At 43.7% G+C, this 18,846-nt stretch overlaps 1 long non-coding RNA gene across 1 annotated transcript; it reads left to right on the forward strand.

Moving 5' to 3' along the window:
- Nucleotides 1-853: 853 nt before the first annotated feature.
- LOC141419892 (uncharacterized) lies at nt 854-18,406 on the forward strand. Its single transcript, XR_012444621.1, has 3 exons — nt 854-910; nt 15,238-15,283; nt 18,162-18,406. It is a non-coding gene; the product is annotated as an uncharacterized lncRNA (long non-coding RNA).
- The last annotated feature ends 440 nt before the right edge of the window (nt 18,407-18,846 follow it).

The following is an 18,846-nucleotide window of genomic DNA, read 5'->3' on the forward strand; positions in this document are numbered from 1 at the left end:
TAACCAAAAAACAAAACTAAAGCATTTGGAGCAAAGCTAATAAGCTCACCCTGAGGCTTGTTGTTGGTTTTGATAAACCAGGCTCTTCACTCAATCCATGGCTTCCTATTGTTTCAAATAGTCATCTTTTGTTCCTGAGAACTACAAATTAGTTATCACTACCCGAGTCAATGAAAAGTATTTCAAATTAACACAGGAAATAAACTGGTATGAATTGAACTTCCACCCAGCTCTGCCCAACGAGTTTTATAAATCTCACTCTGTAAAATGAGTACCACAAAGAATCCCTAGGTGGTAGAAGTTCTTCAAGAGAATATTCACTCCTAAATTTCAATTTGAGCCATATCTACAAGGAATGTATTCGAGTATATCATGAGTATAAATGTAAAGCACTGTGTTTGCTATGTAAATGCAACTTTAACACGAGTCCATAGAGGAAATCAGTTTTCTACAGACTGAGCATCCCAAATCTGAAAACTCCAATCTGAAATGCTCCAAAATCTGAAGCTTCTGAACACCAACATGATGCCACAAGAGGAAATCCCACCCGTGTCCTCAAACTCAGGTATAAAATTGCCTTCAGGGAGGAGAGGAGAAAACTTTAAAAATTACCTTCAGACTACGCGTGTAAACATTAACTTTGCATTTATTAGACCTGGGTAACTTTCCACTAGCTTTGTCACTATGCATATGCAAATTTATGGGGCTGGGTTTGGGCGGGATCCAGGAGGAACTGATTGCAGCCTGGGTGAGTTCTCTTGGCTCCACCAATGGAAAACTACAAGAAAGCAGTGACCAATCAGGCTGAGCTCGCTCTCCAGGTGTTTTATTCTAACTTCTCTATGCTGTGTCAGTCTGCCCAGAAACAGAGGCCCAGCCAGCTAGTGTGCTCTGGATGCAAGCGAGGAGGGTGAGCTGTCGCGGAGGCCGCGAGTCTGGCACAGATATCCCGCCATTGCCTCTTTTAGCAGGAGCAGGCGAACAGGAAATAGAGGGCGGGTGCGAGTTCCTAGCGGGTATGTGGTGCTCCACTCCTCCTTGCGAATCAGGCATTGAGGTAGATAACGGTGTGAGCTGTGGGTCTGGGTCTCAGCAACAGTCCTGCACCAGCATGAGGTGGCCTGCGCTGCCTGCAGGATAGAGACAGGCTAGGTGGGACAATGGGCCAGGGTGGGATTGCTGTGGGAACGGTGCCATTCACTAGGTAAGCCAGGCAAGCACACCCACTTCCACCTGGTTTACACCTTTTCCTGAACCTGCTCTTCTCCCAGTAATGTACTTCTACCCATAACAGTATCTGTGCCCTGGCCCCAACCTGTACCCATCCAGTTCCTGTACCTGTGTCTGTACTCTTACCGCTACCTACTCTGTTCCTGCACTTGAACTCCATTGATTCTGCCCCTGGACTGCCATGCTGAGAAGGTTAGAAAGTAAACACCAAGGACTAGAGCTAGAGGGAGATCTGCCCAGGAATATTCATGAGGCCCTTAGGCACTCCTTTCTCCACAGCACTTTTAAAAATTCCACTTTGAAGATGTCCGTGCTTTTTCTGCTGCCTTATTAAAGGGGCACTGTGTGGCCAGGCTTCATTCGCTTTTGAGTGATAAGAGATTTTGAGAACTGTCCCATTAACTTGACACTAAAGGGGAGAAGCTGGGAAGGGGTTAAGGAAGACTAATAGAGGGAGTGGATTTGATGAAAGAATATTATATGTAAGTACAGAAATATAATGAAACCCCATTGTCCAACCAACTGACATTAATGAAAACGAGTAAGAACTGGAGTTTCCACCTCTCTGGCTTCAAGTCACTGTCATTTTTAGTCAGACCAGGAATGGTCTCCCAGGATAACCATCACCTTCACAAGCCAGCTCCCACCAACATCCCCGACTTGTCTGTGGTTTTAGAATATCATTTTCAGGAGTGATGTGAGCATTTTTTCAGTAATTTATTAAGAACAAATTTAAAAAGAGTAAAGCTGAAAGAAAGGAACAGTGAGTACTCACAGGCACATTCGTAGAGGCTGCAGTGTCTGAGTTGTCAGGTTTCTCTGCCCTGTCATTTTAAGGTCTGGCATTGCTGAGCTGGGCCTGATGGCTCATGACATGCAGATGTTGAATTGTGAGAACCAGAGCTTTGTTTCTTTGCAAGTTGCAAATGGTAATTGACAGCAGATTGTGTGTCTTAGAAAGCACCAAGATGTGAGAGCGGTTCCCAAACAAGAACTCCTCTGTCTTGCAAGCCCATTCCTCCCAGTTGCCCCTTGGTGGACTCCCACATCTGCTTCTCTATGGCTCAGTCCTGCAGACTCTGTCACTGTGGAGCCACTGCCACCCTGGAGACTACTGTGGGCAGACACTAAGCTCAGGGTCAGCACTTGGCTGACAGAAAGAGCAGCAGCTGGGCAGAGCATGCCCATCACAGCCTCTTTCCAGAGGATTCAAAATGCATTTCCACGCTTAATTGGAAACTGATACCAGACTTGGTGTGGTATGTCAAGGTGAATGGAGATGGCCTTTGTGGGTATCGTGGCTTGACTTTCTTTTTCTGCCTGCAGATGGCATTGCATAACTGATTTGTAATTAGGGAAAGCATAGACTGTGGTTTTAGATACTAGCTCTTCTTCTGCTTCTTTAAGGTTTCATGAAGGGTGTGGAAATGTTATCAGACACCTGTAAAGAAAGTTAGCGATAACAGACTGTCGAGAGCCACATAGATACAGGGTAGCTGAAGAAGAAACAGCCTACAGGTAGCGGGTCCTCAGTCAGCCATACTTTTCTCTGAAGATCTGGTTGTCCTGCTGAGAATTTCAGCACCAAGAACAGGAGCGGGGGGGGAATGTTTGAGGGTTACTGGCAGGGTGGGTCTGTGTGATCATCTGTGCTCTGACTGGGATTTTGAGAAATGGTTCATGGCACTGTGTTATTAAAAATCAGCCAGGATCTGGAAGAAAATATTTGTACTAGTCTTTACTTTTCATTGACATGCCAATTATAATCGTCTATTGTGACTCATCGTGCGTAGCTGATTTGGAGTTTTTCATAGAAGAACGGTTCAGAAACTAATTTGGGTCTATATGTGACTTTGCATCTTTCGCTATTGTGTTTGCAGAGTTGTTTCATGCCATGTTATAGTATCAGTGTCATTCACCTTATGTCACTTCTCATGACATGGTGCTTATTGTGGCTGCTCAAGAGTCCTCATGTGTGTCCCCTTCAGAGCTGTCACAGCCAGGCAGGATCACAGCAACTGAACGTCATAGGCAGAAAGTTGTGTTACTCAGCATACTCCTCTTCATTTCAGTAAAGTCATTTTGCTACCTACTGTCACCCTGAGGGAGCTCAGGTCTGTCACTGAAGAGAAGTTCCCAATGTGGACATTGTGGGCCATGTACCTAGGGCATTGGGAACTGTCAACCGTACTTTACATCCACCGGAAGTGTTAGCAGTTACTGACCCAGGTGTTCCCCACCTCAGCTCTGCTGGCAGTGTGTGGAGTCAACCATGTCTTGGCATGTAGATAACCTATGTTCATCTGAAGTAGCAGGGCACTGTCAGTTCTGATCCAGCCACGTTCAGATGGCTTTACGTGTCCTAATTGCTGACCCTGAATGAATTCTGTGTGCACAAGTTATAGCTGTCCCAAAGGGATGGGATACAGTAGGTGGGGCCTCCTGAAGACCATTCAGTGCCATAAGGGGCAGTGCCCACGAGGAGAAGGACTAACCTCAGGCAGTTTGCTGGGGAGTTAATTCATCTCAATACAGGTGGTACAGCAGGAGTCTCACGGGGGTACAATTGCACCATGCAGCAGGCTGAGGAGCCACGGGCTTGACTATGTGTGTATCTCCCCTGATGTAGTGTAATCCAGTATTTTCAAAATCTGAAAGGTTAGACTTTGATACTGCTTGGATCAGCTTACCTCTGAAAGATTTCACAACTCATAGTGTGCGTTCCACTTAGTGGGAAATGCCCACAGCAGAGTATTTAAATCGTGAGTTTTGACGACTTGGTGGAGGTAGTATTTTCGTGTGATGGGTGGGTGGTAAGTTTGGTCAGTTTTCATGATACCTCCCTGGCCCCACGTCCCATGTCACTCACGGGACAGCAGGCCCCCTTTGCTTGTCACCCACAGTCCACTCCTGGTCTTTGGTCCTGTCCACAGGAAGGTTCTGCCTCACCTGCACAATTGGGCAGGTCATGTTCCTGAGAGGAATGCTGCTGTCTAGGTGACTGTGAGAATGTTCAGCTGAATGAGCAGAAGTGTCAGCAACTCAGTGTGGTCATGTTCGTCATCATCTTTTAGCCCAACACTTGCAGGGACTGTGGGGAGAAGGGCATGAACGACAGATTCTTTTCTCGGTCTGGAGGAAGACTCTAGAACGCCCACCCTGGAATGATCACTGACATGGGAGTGACCCAACCTGTGTAGTGAGTCCTGGTGGATGTTCGAGTCAACTTCTGAAGGCTTTGGTTTCCTATGAGCATGGCTTAGCGAGTTTATGTGCATCAGTGTGCTTATTTTTCAGTTCTTACAGTGTATTTCTTATAAATCCTGACTTCTCAGCTAATTTGGCCTGCTATTCTCACTAAAACCCATGAATTGGTAAACGTCACACCAGTGGTTGAGGTCACCTATGAGCCTCAGGTTGTCCGGGAAGCCTAGAGTTCTTTCACAGAAGTGGGCACCAACTCCTCTGCACCTTTCTCAGGTTCAGCCATTCACCAGTGGAGTGGAAACCAAGGCTGGTAGTACCAGTCAGATGCCCTGATCTTGTAATCAAATGGGAGACGAATTGTGAAATGATGGTGTGGAAATAGACTAGACCCAATCGCACCAACTATTGTGCTAATTGACCACAGCAGCAAAGTGAGTGTGAACTATAAAGAGAAAGAAGAAGAAATGATACAGGGGGGCGGGGGAGGGAGGGAACCTGTTCCAGGATGGCCCACAGCACTGGGCTGCATCATGATCCTCCAAGTACACAAAGACACTGACCCCTACAGGAAAATCAAGTAATATAACTGTGTCTTCTCTATTACTGTATCAACAGCCATTGTGCCAATTGTCTATGATAACTTGCTGCAGGATTCATAAATTCTTGCCTGCATCCCTTCTTTCTATAAGCTGAACTCTAGAAATGAGATTTAGTCTTTTGGGCCAGGCTAACCTCACTCAGAATGATGTTCTCCAATTCCATCCATTTACCAGCGAATGATAACATTTCGTCTTCTTCATGGCTGCATAAAATTCCATTGTGTATAGATACCACATTTTTTGACCCATTCATCAGTAGTGGGGCATCTTGGCTGTTTCCATAACTTGGCTATTGTGAATAGTGCCGCAATAAACATGGGTGTGCAGGTGCCTCTGGAGTAACCTGTGTCACAGTTTTTTGGGTATATCCTCAAGAGTGGTATTGCTGGATCAAATGGTAGCTCAATGTTTAGCTTTTTAAGTAGCCTCCAAATTTTTTTCCAGAGTGGTTGTACTAGTTCACATTCCCACCAACAGTGTAAGATGGTTCCTTTTTCCCTGCATCCTCTCCAACACCTGATGTTCGTATGTTCTCCCTCACATGTGGACATTAGATCAAGGGCAAACACAACAAGGGGATTGGACTTTGAGCACATGATAAAAGTGAGAGCACACAAGGGAGGGGTGAGGATAGGTAAGACACCTAAAAAATTAGCTAGCATTTGTTGCCCTCAATGCAGAGAAACTAAAGCAGATACCTTAAAAGCAACTGAGGCCAATAGGAAAAGGGGACCAGGAACTAGAGAAAAGGTTGGATCAAAAAGAATTAACCTAGAAGGTAGCACACATGCACAGGAAATTAATGTGAGTCAACTCCCTGTATAGCTATCCTTATCTCAACCAGCAAAAACCCTTGTTCCTTCCTATTATTGCTTATACTCTCTCTTCAACAAAATTAGAAATAAGGGCAAAATAGTTTCTGCTGGGTATTGAGGGGGTTGGGGGGAGAGGGAGGGGCGGAGTGGGTGGTAAGGGAGGGGGTGGGGGCAGGGGGGAGAAATGACCCAAGTATTGTATGCACATATGAATAATAAAACAATGAAAAAAGGTAACCACACAAAAAATGAGATTTAGTCAACGGACATACATACTAGTGCAATGTGGCCAACTGAGGAAGAAGCCTCACAGTGATCAGCAGCCCTGGAAGGGCCATGTTGAGAATTTTCACATTTGCTTCCTGACAACTCAGAGCTGAGAAGCATTGCATTATAGTTCATTTTCCTTCAACTAGTGATGTTCTATCACTGGAGCCATTCTGCCAGCCCTTAACTTCTGATGTTGAATTATGTTTCGTGTCTATCTTACACACTCATAATTGCTGTCTGTGGATGAAACCCAGAAACATGACACTCTCTCGTGAAAGTTCTGAGCAGCAGGACCTCTGGGCCAGAATGGCTCCTGGTGCCCTGTGTGCTCCTCAGAATCACACCACCCATGAACCCAATGTGGAGCAGCCTCCTCTTCATGAAACCACTGACTTGCTTTTTAGGATGCTTCCCTAAGATGCAGGGTTGAACTGAACTCGTCAGATTGGATGAAACTTCGCCATATCTGGAAACACACTATCCTCTTACTAAGACTTGCCTGGCTTCATTTTGTGCATATTCGTGTCCCAAAGGAGAAGACTGGGAGTGAGGACAGCATAATAGGAGGGAGGACCATACTGTCTGGGTCAGTGCAAACCAACACGGCACTTAGGAAACTTCTGTGTTATGCAGGGCCTTTTAATTGTGACTTAGGGAAGTCACCTCACGAAAGTAGACTGAATCATTCTGGTGAAATTGCATTTCCTTCTAAACACAGAGGATACATACACATACATGCGCACACACACACACACTCACAAACGTGTTGAGAATTCATATCTTTATTCCTAAGGATAAGTGCTGAAGTATTAAGGGTGGCAGGGCTAATGAAATTGGCCCAGGTGTTGGTGGCATCAGAAGAACTGGTCCTCAAGTGTCTCCTGGAGAAAGATGTCACTCTGGGGCGCCTCCACCTTCTTGAAGAACATATTGCGTTGGACAACAGATTAACCATCTGTGGAAAGTGATTCCTGCATAGCTAGCCTGTATTTGGCTCTCCTCTTCTTAAACCAAACCTACAGAGGGAACATCGGTTGAATTACCATATTGAACATAAATACTATAAAGGAATAAACCCATAATGCAACTTTACATGCTACTAGGGTTTTAAATGGCAGAAAAAGCTATTTTGCAACTTCAGAAATCAATAAAGGATCTACAGATATACTTGATGAAATATGTGGGGTCCTGGGTTCCATCCCCAACACCACAAACAAGAACGACAACAATAACTACTATAGGAAACATGACGTCACACACAACCCTTCCTCTTCTCCATAGTGAGGACTAGCTATGGAGCCAAGTTGTGGAAAATTCATGGTGTACATATTGGAAACAGATGATTATCTGTAGGGTTTTCCTTATGCAATTCCAGTGGCTCATGTTCTCTTCAGAAATCTCATGAGACAACAGGTAAACTGAGTGGAGGAGGGAAATAGCTCAACAAACCTCCAGTTTTCCTTTTCCTCTGACTTTGCATTACCAGACTAGGAAAACTCTCTTTGTCCCAGCATCTCTTATGTGAGTGAGTCCTGAGTTTGGATGGTGGCCTGTGGCCTTAGGAAGCCAGCACCCAGTGGTCTGTGTTATGAGCTGGTGTTCTGAACACCCCACCACCAGATTTGCCTCGTGTTTCCATCATCGTACTCACACTTGCACTCTGCACGAAGTTAACAGTGAGGACACTGTGGTCCTTATTTCCTGACCTTTTTTTCATTAAAAAAATTTTAATTATTGTGCTAGGGGTACATTGTGGCATGTGCATAAGTTCTTACAATGTATCATAGATACCATACTTGAATTCACCCCCTCCATCATTCTCCTTTATCCTCCTTTCCCCCGTTCCTGGAATAGTTTCAACAATATCACTTCCATTTACATACATGTGTACACAATATTTGCACTATATTCACCCTCCTACACCCTTTCCCCACATCCTTTCCCCCACACTGGTACCAACCTCCCAGAGAAGACCTGTTCAGTCCTCCTTCTCTCTGACTTTGTAAAAGAAAAAATGACATTTTATTTAACACAGATATACAGGAAGTTTCCTTGTGACATTTTCATGTATATATGTATTAAACCGAATTGGTTCATCTTCTCCATTTGTCTTCTTTCTACCTTAGTCCCGTTCTTATGGGGATCTCAATGGGTTTAAAAATTCTATATTCATTCTCTCTTTTTTTTTTTTTTTTGCTGTGCGGTGGTTTGAACTCAAGGCCTACACTTTGAGCCACTTCACCTGTCCTTTTTACGTGATGGTTTTTTCTTTGCGATAAGTTCACGGGAGTTATTTGCCCAGATCTGGCTTCAAACCACTATCCCCCTGACAGCTGCGTCCTAAGTAGCTAGGAGTACAGACATGAGCCACTGGCACCTGGCTTTATATTCATTCTTGTATAAAGAGTACACCAACCATATTCACCTTCTTGACTTCCTTCTTTTACCCTCCCTCTCTCATATGTGACCTTCTATTAGCATGACCTGTTTTTCATAATATTGCTGTATTTGTGTTAGGTCTATATTCCACATATGAGAAAAAGCATGTGGCTTTTGGACTTCTGAATTTGGCTAACTTCACTTAAGATTTTGTTCTCCAGTTCCATGTATTTATCTGCAAATGGCAAAATTTCATTCTTCTTTCGGGATGAATAAAGTTCTATTGTATATAAATATGACATTTTCTTAATCCATTCACGAGTAGTGCTGCATCTTGGCTTTTTCCACAGCTTAGCAACTGTGAATAATGCTACAATAAATATTGGTGTGCATGTGCTTCCTTGTTTTCTTTTTGGCAACTACAGAGTGCTTTCCTTTGGTCTTAAGTAGTAATTGTCTTACTCCACGACCTACCTCCCTATTTAGCACTACTCCCCCAAATGAACGGAAACTACTCAAAATTAAGACATTTTGTCAGTCTACTCTGAAATCAGAGCCATCCCTGAAAATACATTCTACAAAACACCGTCATTATAATAGTACTCCCAAATGAAAAATAATCCTTCCAGATTAGAAATAACTCAGGAGAATACTCACTTATGTCTAAATGGTGAATATGAAAGGTCCGTTTTGACTAAGTGCAACAATCCCCTAATATTTTCAACTTCTTAGGTTAATAGTTGTTTATTCAATGTTATTCTTTTTGTTTGATTCAATCTTTAGGCACATTTGCAGTTCTAGCAATCCTTACCCTCTTCCAAATACAATGTGACTATTTGCACCATGTTTGCAGTTTTCATCACACAGCTTGGTGGAAAACTAAAAGGTAGTGCTGCCACTGTGTATAACTCCTTATAAAATCTCAGACAGGAAGCTGGAAGACCAGGCACTTGACTCTTTTTGCTTTCTTTCCACATCAGCATCAGCTTAACAAAACAGGCACATTATTGTTAGAATGTGGTGTTTGCGTGAGTTACTGCCTTGGACCAATATTTATAAATTCATTATGCTGTATAATTCATTAAGCTTGGGTTTTGTTAATTTACTGCCATTACAAGGTATTGTAGCTCTTTTCCTTCCTGCAGAAATTTGAATACTTCTAATGTCATTTTGAGCTCCAACATGTCTCTACAGAGAGGTGCCCCTTTAAGCATCCTGGTGTTAGAAGAGTTGAACTTTAATTACTGGGTAGAACTTTTACATACATATCTATTATATGTGTACATGTTTTGACCGGTTAATGTTTTAAGTACATTATAACATATACATATGTGTATGCTTGTGTGAGTGTGTATACATGCATCCATTATTTAATTTGCACACAGGAAATCATATTCCTTCCAGAGTTGGGAAAGAATGAAAAGCTGGGGTTTGCTTATTCCGTTTTCTACCTAGGAATAGTCCAAAGTTTAATGGTTGGTTTCCAACATAAAACAGGCAACAGAAGCAGGGAAACTTATAAATGTGTAGGGCACAATTCTCTACGTCCTCAAGCAGATTTTAGAATGAAGGACGGCCAGATGCATTTTTCAGATTTACTCACCTTCACTCTGTCTTCAGCCAAATACACACGCCTTGCAAGCTCCCTTCTGTGGAGAGAACAGCACAAGGGCTCACTCATCTGTGTTCCGGGGAAATGCAAGGGGGTCTGTTGATGCTGTTGTTTTTGTGACACTTCAGATCCTCCCTCAGCCCCCTCGCTCCTACTTAATACGATTGCAAACGGTTTCGTTGTTGTATTTCATATACGTATATAATCTACATGGACCATATTCGCCCTGCTTTATGCCGTCCACTCCCCCTGCCCCTCTCACCAGCACCCACCCCATCTCGGGACCTTTCTTACAATCCTGTCCATCATTTGTCCTTCCAAAGTCAGTGTTCAAAGGTGTTTCTCCATGTGCTCAGCCGTGAGTCACTCACTGTACTTTAGTCACGTTAACTCCCCACCCCAGCTCCACGGCAGGCTGAGGACCCCAGTGGTTTGGGGTCAGGAGGGAAGGGCGACAGGCGAGAGGGAAAGACACCTGGAAATGAGCCTGAATACCTGGAGGACACCACTGACCTGGTGAGCGCATCCGGGTTCTGAGTTTCTTGGAAAACTCTCTCCAGTTCCTGCACCTGAGAAGGTGTGGGCTTGTACAGGATGCGTGGCCGCCTGCGAGGTGGCGGGGGCAGTGGGACCATGGCTGTCAAGGGCTGAGCTGTCGCCTGGGGCTGCAGCTGTCCCGGGTCCTGACTCCTCCCATGGCCCTCGAGGCTCCTGTCACCATGGTCATGGTTCACCTCAGGTACTTGGTTCTCCTCACCCCCGGGGTTCGTGTCGCCTTCGAACCTCAGGTCGTCCATGAGGGGTTCAGCTCCTTCAGGAAGGTCTCCTCCTCGTCCTCCTTCTGCTGCCCCTCGCTCATGTTCAGCCCGCATTTCCCTCTCAGAGCCTCTCAGGAGGCAGAGGCAGGAGTTGGGGTCATGGTAGGGGTCCTGCCCCGCCACGCCTGCAAGTCTGAGGAAGCCGCGGGGCTGCCTACCGCCAATTGAAGTAGGCGCCAAAGGGAAGGGGCGTGGCCAAGAAAGGAGGGCCGTGTGCAGTGGATGGCGCCTCCAGGGGACGGGCGCAGAACAGCAGCCAACATGCACAGAAATCGCTGCTACCTCTGGACCCCACTGAGAACCCTGAGGGCAGGACTGTGTTGCAATACTACACGATTAGTGTTCAGGATAGGGGGAACTGGGAGACCTCAGACTGAACCTACGTTGCCTTGTGAGAACACTTGGGAAACACTCGTGGCCTCCCCTCTCATATTTCACAAGTACCAAGGCTGGGATTTAAGTCGACGTGATCACCTACGTGGCTGCGTGTGATCTTGGTTTCTACAAGTACACTGAAAGTACAGCTAGCCGCGATCCTTGGAGGAGAAGACTGGGATCTTGGGGCGCATGAGTGCAGCCTTAGGGCTCAGTGCACAGAGCGTTCTGGCTGGTGACCAGCACTGTGCCATTTATGCCCTGGCTGTTCTGGACTGGGATCCTCCTATTTATTTATAAAGTTTATGATGTGATCAAACATGTTATAGATAGAGAATTGTTCTGGCAGTTGAAGGACAGTGTAATTGGGGAGCTATGAGAGATGCAGTAAGTAGAACAGCATGCAGGAGAATGAATATACTGGGGTGCCGCTCTTCCACACCAAATATTTTTGAACACTGGCGGTTTTCTCTCCAAAAAAGGGAGTTTGGCTGAAGGCAGTTGAGCCTTCACTCCTTAAACTCACCCTAAAAGACATGAAATTACTCACTCTAGAAGGAAGCGCTGTGCATGTAAGCAATGTGGGAAAGGCTTCTCTTATTCTGGTACCTGTTATAGTCATGAAAGAACTCACACTGCAGAGGAACCTATGGGTGTGAAGAATGTGGGAAAGTCTTCATTGTAGCCAGTAACCTTTAAACACTTGAAAGAACTCCTTTTCCATTTCAAAAAAGAGTGAAACAAATAAAGAAGAATAGCGAGTTAATATTACTTAACCTAATTAAGATGACTATGTTTACATACTCAAAACACACCTTGCAGATGCACCATTAAATGCATAAGTGAGTCTTGAGCCATTTCTAGCACGGAAACATTTCTTTGTCTTTTGGGTTTACTGTTTGGCAAATGTAGAGTTTGTGGCATCTGTTTGTGGGTGTGGTCATCATTTTAGGGTAGACTTATACCGGTCTTACTTTCTAGTAATTTCTTTTCCTTCACATAGTGATGATTAATAGTGGGGTAATCATGGGATGAAAGCATGACCACTTGAGGACAAAGAAAAGCCCAGGGATGTCCACCACAACAGAAAAGGAAACAAGGAATAGGGTGACCTCACTGTTCACTTTGCTCACAGTCCATGTGTGAGTGCGGTGATGGCAAGGGGCGATGACCTGGTGGTGGGGTGTCCAGAGCAGCAGCCCATCAAAGTAGGTCACTCTGTCTCCTAGAGATCCACCTAGCTATCATGTCCACTTAATTTCTAGTCCATCTATGTGTAGCCTGGGAAATATAGAAGTTTGGCTGAGAGGAGTTTTAATCTACACACGAGGGGTCCTGTTGACATTGAGATGTCTCGCCCTCTCGCAGTCTCGTCACTGCCATATCAGCTTGCAATCCAGCATGGTTCGTCTGCCTGGGTACTTGCTTGGGTCCAGAGGGAATGTTCAGCTAAGATCCAAGCTGAAGACCATTCTGCGCAGTTCCCCTACATGTGCGTCTTCATTTCACACTGCACTTTTCCCACGACCCCTATTGGCAGCATTGTTCTCCAGCGGGCCCTCATCTGCATGGCCACGCCCCATCCTGTGGCACCTAAGCAAGCCCCACCCACGGCAACTGTCAGTAAGCAGAAAGCCAATAGCAGTCGTCCAAAGGGGAGCGTGTGGACGTCAAACGTAGCACGTCACCCTGGTAACCAGGGTCAGGCTGCAGACCAGGACTAGCTCCGCCTTCTGCCCAAGGGATTCCCAAATCCCAGAGGGCTGTGGAGTGCAGGCGTCGTCCGGAGAGTGCCAGCCATGTCGGGCCATGTCCCCCACCATGACCCCACCTACTGTGGCCAGGAGATATTTGAGATGGAAACGATGGTGGTTGAACCTGAGCAAGGTGCCACAGCCACAGCCGCTGCCGCGGAAGGTGGCTACGCTGGTGAAGGAGCGCAAGGCCTTATGGATGAGGCCCAATTGTCCGAGGGCAATGTGAATCAAGAAGGCGACGAGGACCTGGATGATGACACGGACACCGAGAATGATGAGGAAGACCAGGAACCTGGGGAGCAGGACCAGGAGGAGCGGGCCCACGTGAATGCTGCGGGTCCCCAGCGCCGACAGAGGCGTCGGAGAATGCGGTACCAGTTCTCAAGGTGGCAGGTGGGAGAGCTCGAAAGTGTATTCGAAGAAACTCACTACCCTGATGTGCTCACCAGGTAAGTGCCTTCCTCCGGGAGTCACCCCCACCTCCCATTGTCTATTCCTCTCCCTAGCCTCCTCCTTTCCCTCCTGACCCCCAAACAACTGAGGTCTTCAGCTGCCTGCCTTGGGCCTGGGTGGGAAAGTTCAACTGGTTTTTGACATCATTTTCTTTTCTTGTTTTTGTTTTCAAATTATGTTACGGTAGACAGAAATGTTATCATTATAATTTTTATGCAAGACTGGATGAGGGAGGAGGAATAAAGGAGCAGGATGGAAGTAGTGAATTCAAGTATGAGATATTGTAAGAGTATTTGTTAAATGTATTCCCAGTACAACAATTAAAAAATAAAAATAGAAAAATAAACTTAAATAAATGTAAAATTAGAAACTGCAAAAAAGTATACATTTTAAAGATTAGAACTCAGCATGGTTAAGTATTTTCACGGTGTTGACTTACAGCCTTCTCCAGAAGACACTTCTCCAAAAGTGCCTTCAACTTGCCAAACTCTAACCTTATGTGCGTTAAAGACCCTCCCATTTGCCCTTCTCCCAGCTCCAGTACCATCCTACTTTTGGATTCTCTGAATTTGTCTACTCCATGTACTTCTTATAAGGAAAATCTTGCACTATTTGTTCTTGTTGGGAACGGCTTGTTTCATATAGCATTATGTCCTCAAGAGCTCATCCACGTTGTAGCACATGGCGCAGTTTCCATCATTTTAAAGCCTGAATGATGTTCCATTGTGTGGCTATCCCACACTTTGTTGTAGTTTTCATCTCTGGAGGGATATCGCAGGTACTTCTGTCTGTGGCTCTTGTGTATAGTGCTGCTGTGAATGTGGTGGACAAATACCTCTTTAAGTGGAGGATTTCAACTCCTTTCAAAATGTACCTGGAGTTAGAATTCCTGAATCAGAAGACAATTCTATGTTTAATGTTTTGAGGAACCTCCCAACCATTTTTCATAGTGGCTGCATAGTTGCACATTTCCACCCACATTTCAGGAGCTTTCCAGTTTCTTCAGAACCTAGATATTACTTTTTTCCCTGGTTTTGATAGTGGCCATCCTACTGTGTGTGAGGTAATATCACTGTGCGTTTTATTTGTATTTCTGTAGTGATCAGGGGTGGTGAACAACTTTTCATGTGCTCCACGGTCATTTCCATATCTTCTTTGAGAAAATGCCTCTTTAATGCCTTTTTCTTTTGTTTGAATCTGGGTGGGCAATTCTTGGGGCACTGACATGTCATAGCTCTTTCTAGAACCCCTTAACACGCATACGGTTTTTAAATGTTTGGTCCCATTCTGTGATTGTTTTTACTTTGATACAGAGTAGTTTGTACTTTTCATAGAGTTCAATTTTTCTATTTTGCTTTATTCCCTGTGGTGTTGATCTGCTTTTGTAAATAAAATTTTATTGAAGTCAAGATTAGGAGATTGAAGCACCCTCATGCAAGCACTATATGTGAAATTTCTATAATTTGTTCATCATAGTTTAGTGTTTGTTTTAATTTTTAATACCGTGCATAAGATGATCTTTCTTGATTACTGAGTTGTTAATACTACTTTATATTTTGTGATGAGTTGAAACCATTTCTAAAGTGAGACTGGTTCTAGGGGTTACAGTTACAGAATTGTGAGGAGATACAGCAATTTTGAAATGAACACAGAACATATATACCATATTGCATTATCATCCACAAAGCTGAATACTGAACATTTATGGTGTTCTATTCACAGAAGAGAGCTTGCAAGAGTCATGAATGTGCCAGAACAAGGAGTACAGGTGAGTAAATGTGAAGAAATATTTAGGGGGCACTCAATCTACAACCTGCTCCAAGAAATCGACAGTTGTGTCCTAGGCACTTTTAAGTTACTATGTTTTATTGTTTGTTTGTCATTGGCAAACAAGGTGTGAAATTTGGAGGCTTCCTGGGTGAAAATGGATTTAGTAAACTCCACCTTGTGCTTCTTTCTAATTCCTGGAGGTAATGTGATTTCCTGTGGAAAAAAGCAAATCAAAACAACAAATATATCCTGCCATTCTATTTGCAAAATTGAATATGTTTATATATATATGTGTGTGTTTGTGTGTGTGCACATGTATATAGGTACATATATGTACATTATATGCACATATATGCAGCACATTGATAAGTGTAACTATCTACATATATAAATATATGTGTGTATAGTTATATGTCCAGTGATTAATATTCAAGTCCTTCTAACACTGGTGTTCTTAACAGGGCACGTCTCTGTAGAGTCATGTTGAGGTCAGTGTGAAATTGAGTCTTCTAACTAGTCAGGGAGGGGAAGAATTAAAACAGGGCCCAACTGTACCAAAGTTAAAACACAGCTTAAGGAGTTAGGTAACAGAATGAATTTATAAATCTTAGGACAAGGGAACAATTCACACATGAAACACACTCTGTCAGTGTTTAATCAAGCTGAGAGTGATGTGGGAAGAGAGCTTAAAAGGTCAAGTGCTCGGTCTTCCTGCTGTCGTTTCAAAGATTTTGGTAAGGTGATATAGACCATGGTGACCCTAAATTTAAAATTTTCTGCATGCTGTGTTGTATCCACCTGAAAACATTGCCCAAACAATCACATTATGTTTGGAAGAGGGCAAGGATTTATACCTACATATAAATGTGTCTGGAGAATGAAAACAACACCTGGGCATGGTGGTGCAGGCCCCTGATCCCAACAGTTAGGTTATGAGGTTGGAGGATTTCAAGATCCAGGCCACTCTGGCTATATATAGCAAGACACTAACTCAAAATGTAAAGAAAAATAAAACTATGTTATTTTTAGGAAAGTGGAACTGGAGATCATCATGTGGAATGAAGTAAGACATACTCAAACAGTCAAAAATTGCATGTTTTCGCTCCTCTGTGGAATTGAGACCTAAAATGATGATGATGTTAATAATAATAATAATGATATAACATGAATGTAAAAGGGGGATTGTGAGAGGCAGTCAATGGGAGGGTGTGGGGTGAAGGAAAGGCTATTTAGGGGGTTGAGAGGATATATATATATATATATACACATATACAGTATAATGAAACCTACCAAAAACTGTTTGAAAAAGAGGGGAGGAAGGAGGCTTCTGGGAATAGTACACTGTGTGTATCAATGTTATTATCATAATGTATCCTTAGTGCATGCTAATTTAAAAATAAAAATATAAAAAACAAAGTACTCACTAAAAATAAAATTTTAAAATGAACAAAACCTTGAAAGAAACAAACAAAATAATAATATTATTGAAATAAATTCAGTTGACCTAAGAAGGATGAAAACGTTAGGGGAAAATTATACATAGTCAAAGTATACCTTGCAGATCCACCATTAAATCCTTAAGTATGTCTTCTCTTGTCTGAAAGCACATCTAACATGTAAAGATTTCTTTTTTCCTTTGTAGCAATGCCATTTGAAGATGAGGGTTTTATAGAATATTTTTGGGGTGGTGACCTTCCTTTCAGTGTTGATTCATACCTTTCTAAATTTTGAGTATTTTCCATTTCTTCAGACAGTGATGACCAATGGGGAGGTAAGTTATGGGATCAAAGGATGACTATTTGAGCCCAAAGAAAAGCAGAGTGCAGAATGACAAAACCAAACAAGGAAAGAAAGACTGGGGTGATCTCACTGTTCCCTCTGCTCACAGTGTATGTTTGAGTGTGGTGATGGAAACAGGCTGCAGACCTGGTGGTGGGGCATCCAGACCAAGAGCACCAAGAGGGAGGCTGCTGAGTGCTGGCATCCTAATACTACAAAGGGCAATCAGGTAGAGAGCTTGGGAGGAGGAGCAGAGCATTTTCCCAGGCTGGTAAGGCAAAGTCAGAGGAAAGGAAAACTGAAGGTTTAGTGAGCTGTTAAAGCACACCCTGAAGTTACCAGTTCTCTCGTTGGAGTTCTGAAGAGAACCTGAACCCCACAAAATAAATGAGGGAGAAGCCTCCAGGTTCCCATTTGTGTCCACACTTTAAACCATGAATTTCTCCAGAAAACTTCTATATGATTCCCTCCTCTCTTTTATAAACATAATAGATCACTTTTAGGAAACAAGTATTGGAAACACAGAACTCATACCAGTGCACTCCAGTCAGCCACTGGACACTTTTGCTTCTGCTCACGGACACTTCACCACTGGTAGGTTTGAATCGCCATCCACAGAAGCTTGGATCCACTGGCTTTCTCCACACTACATATTCATGCAGCAGAAGGTGGTGTCAGAGAGAGAGGCACAAAGTCCCTTTGTGTCTGAGTGGTAGAGCACCTTCCATAACATGAGCAAGTCCATGGGTTTGATAAGTTGCAATGCAAGAAAAAAAAAGAATGACAAAATTGTGGGAAACTGAGAATGTTCTGGGCCTATTCTAGTGCTTGGTAAGCTGAAGACAGGGTTGGTATTATGAGTCCTAAGTTGTTGTGTTTTTCTTAGCATTGCTGGGATTGAACCCTTGAGCTTGCATACTCTAGGCACTTGATCTACCACAGCCTTCTAACATATTTGAGCAATTAGATAAACAGTTTCCATTGGGAAATGTAAAATTTCAGTAGCATATAAATTGCATGATGTATTTTTTTCCCTGTTTATCATGAGATAAACTGTTCAATTTGTTGAACCAATCCCTTTGTCCCTCTGATTTCAGGTTTGGTTTAACAATAGGAGAGCCAAACACAGGAAATATCAGAGGGAAGCAATGCGGAGACATGCACCACCTGGTACTGAAGACTACATTTTCATGATGGAGGCGGAGGAGCCTTAGGGTGCCATCCTTCTCCTAGAGCCACATGGAGATCAGTTCTTCCGATGTTATCAACACATGTGCTACCCGTATTGTCCTGCCACCCTTAATTAAGCACTTATATTAGCAATAAAAAGGTAAATTGTTAATATTTGTGTGTGTGTGTGCATGTGTGTGTGTTCTGGGATTAGGAGTATACAGATGTAAATTTTTCAGGAAATGCCATTTAAACAAAAGAGAAGGAGTTCTCCTTTCATAAAGTGAAATCCAGTCTCCATGAATTGGCTGTGCACATCACTTAGTTTCCTAAGTACCATGGTGACTCATACATTCTTCTCTGTCAGAGAACCCTCTCCTGGAGCTCATTAAAGACCAGTTTCATAGGGTTTATATGGTCCCAGTGTAAAGGGAGGCTGCCTCCTTGGAAAGCATGCGATGCTGATTTTCATTCCTTCTCCCTCCTTTTTCTGACTCATGGTTGTGAAAAGACAGCAAAGGGTTAAGGTATAACATAGATCTTCCACAGACAATGATGTGTTTGCTAACTGTCTCATGTCCTATTGGGAGTCCAGAATATCCAAGAATATAG

The sequence above is a fragment of the Castor canadensis genome, chromosome X (assembly GCF_047511655.1).
Source record: "Castor canadensis chromosome X, mCasCan1.hap1v2, whole genome shotgun sequence".
Classification (NCBI taxonomy): Eukaryota; Metazoa; Chordata; class Mammalia; order Rodentia; family Castoridae; genus Castor; species Castor canadensis.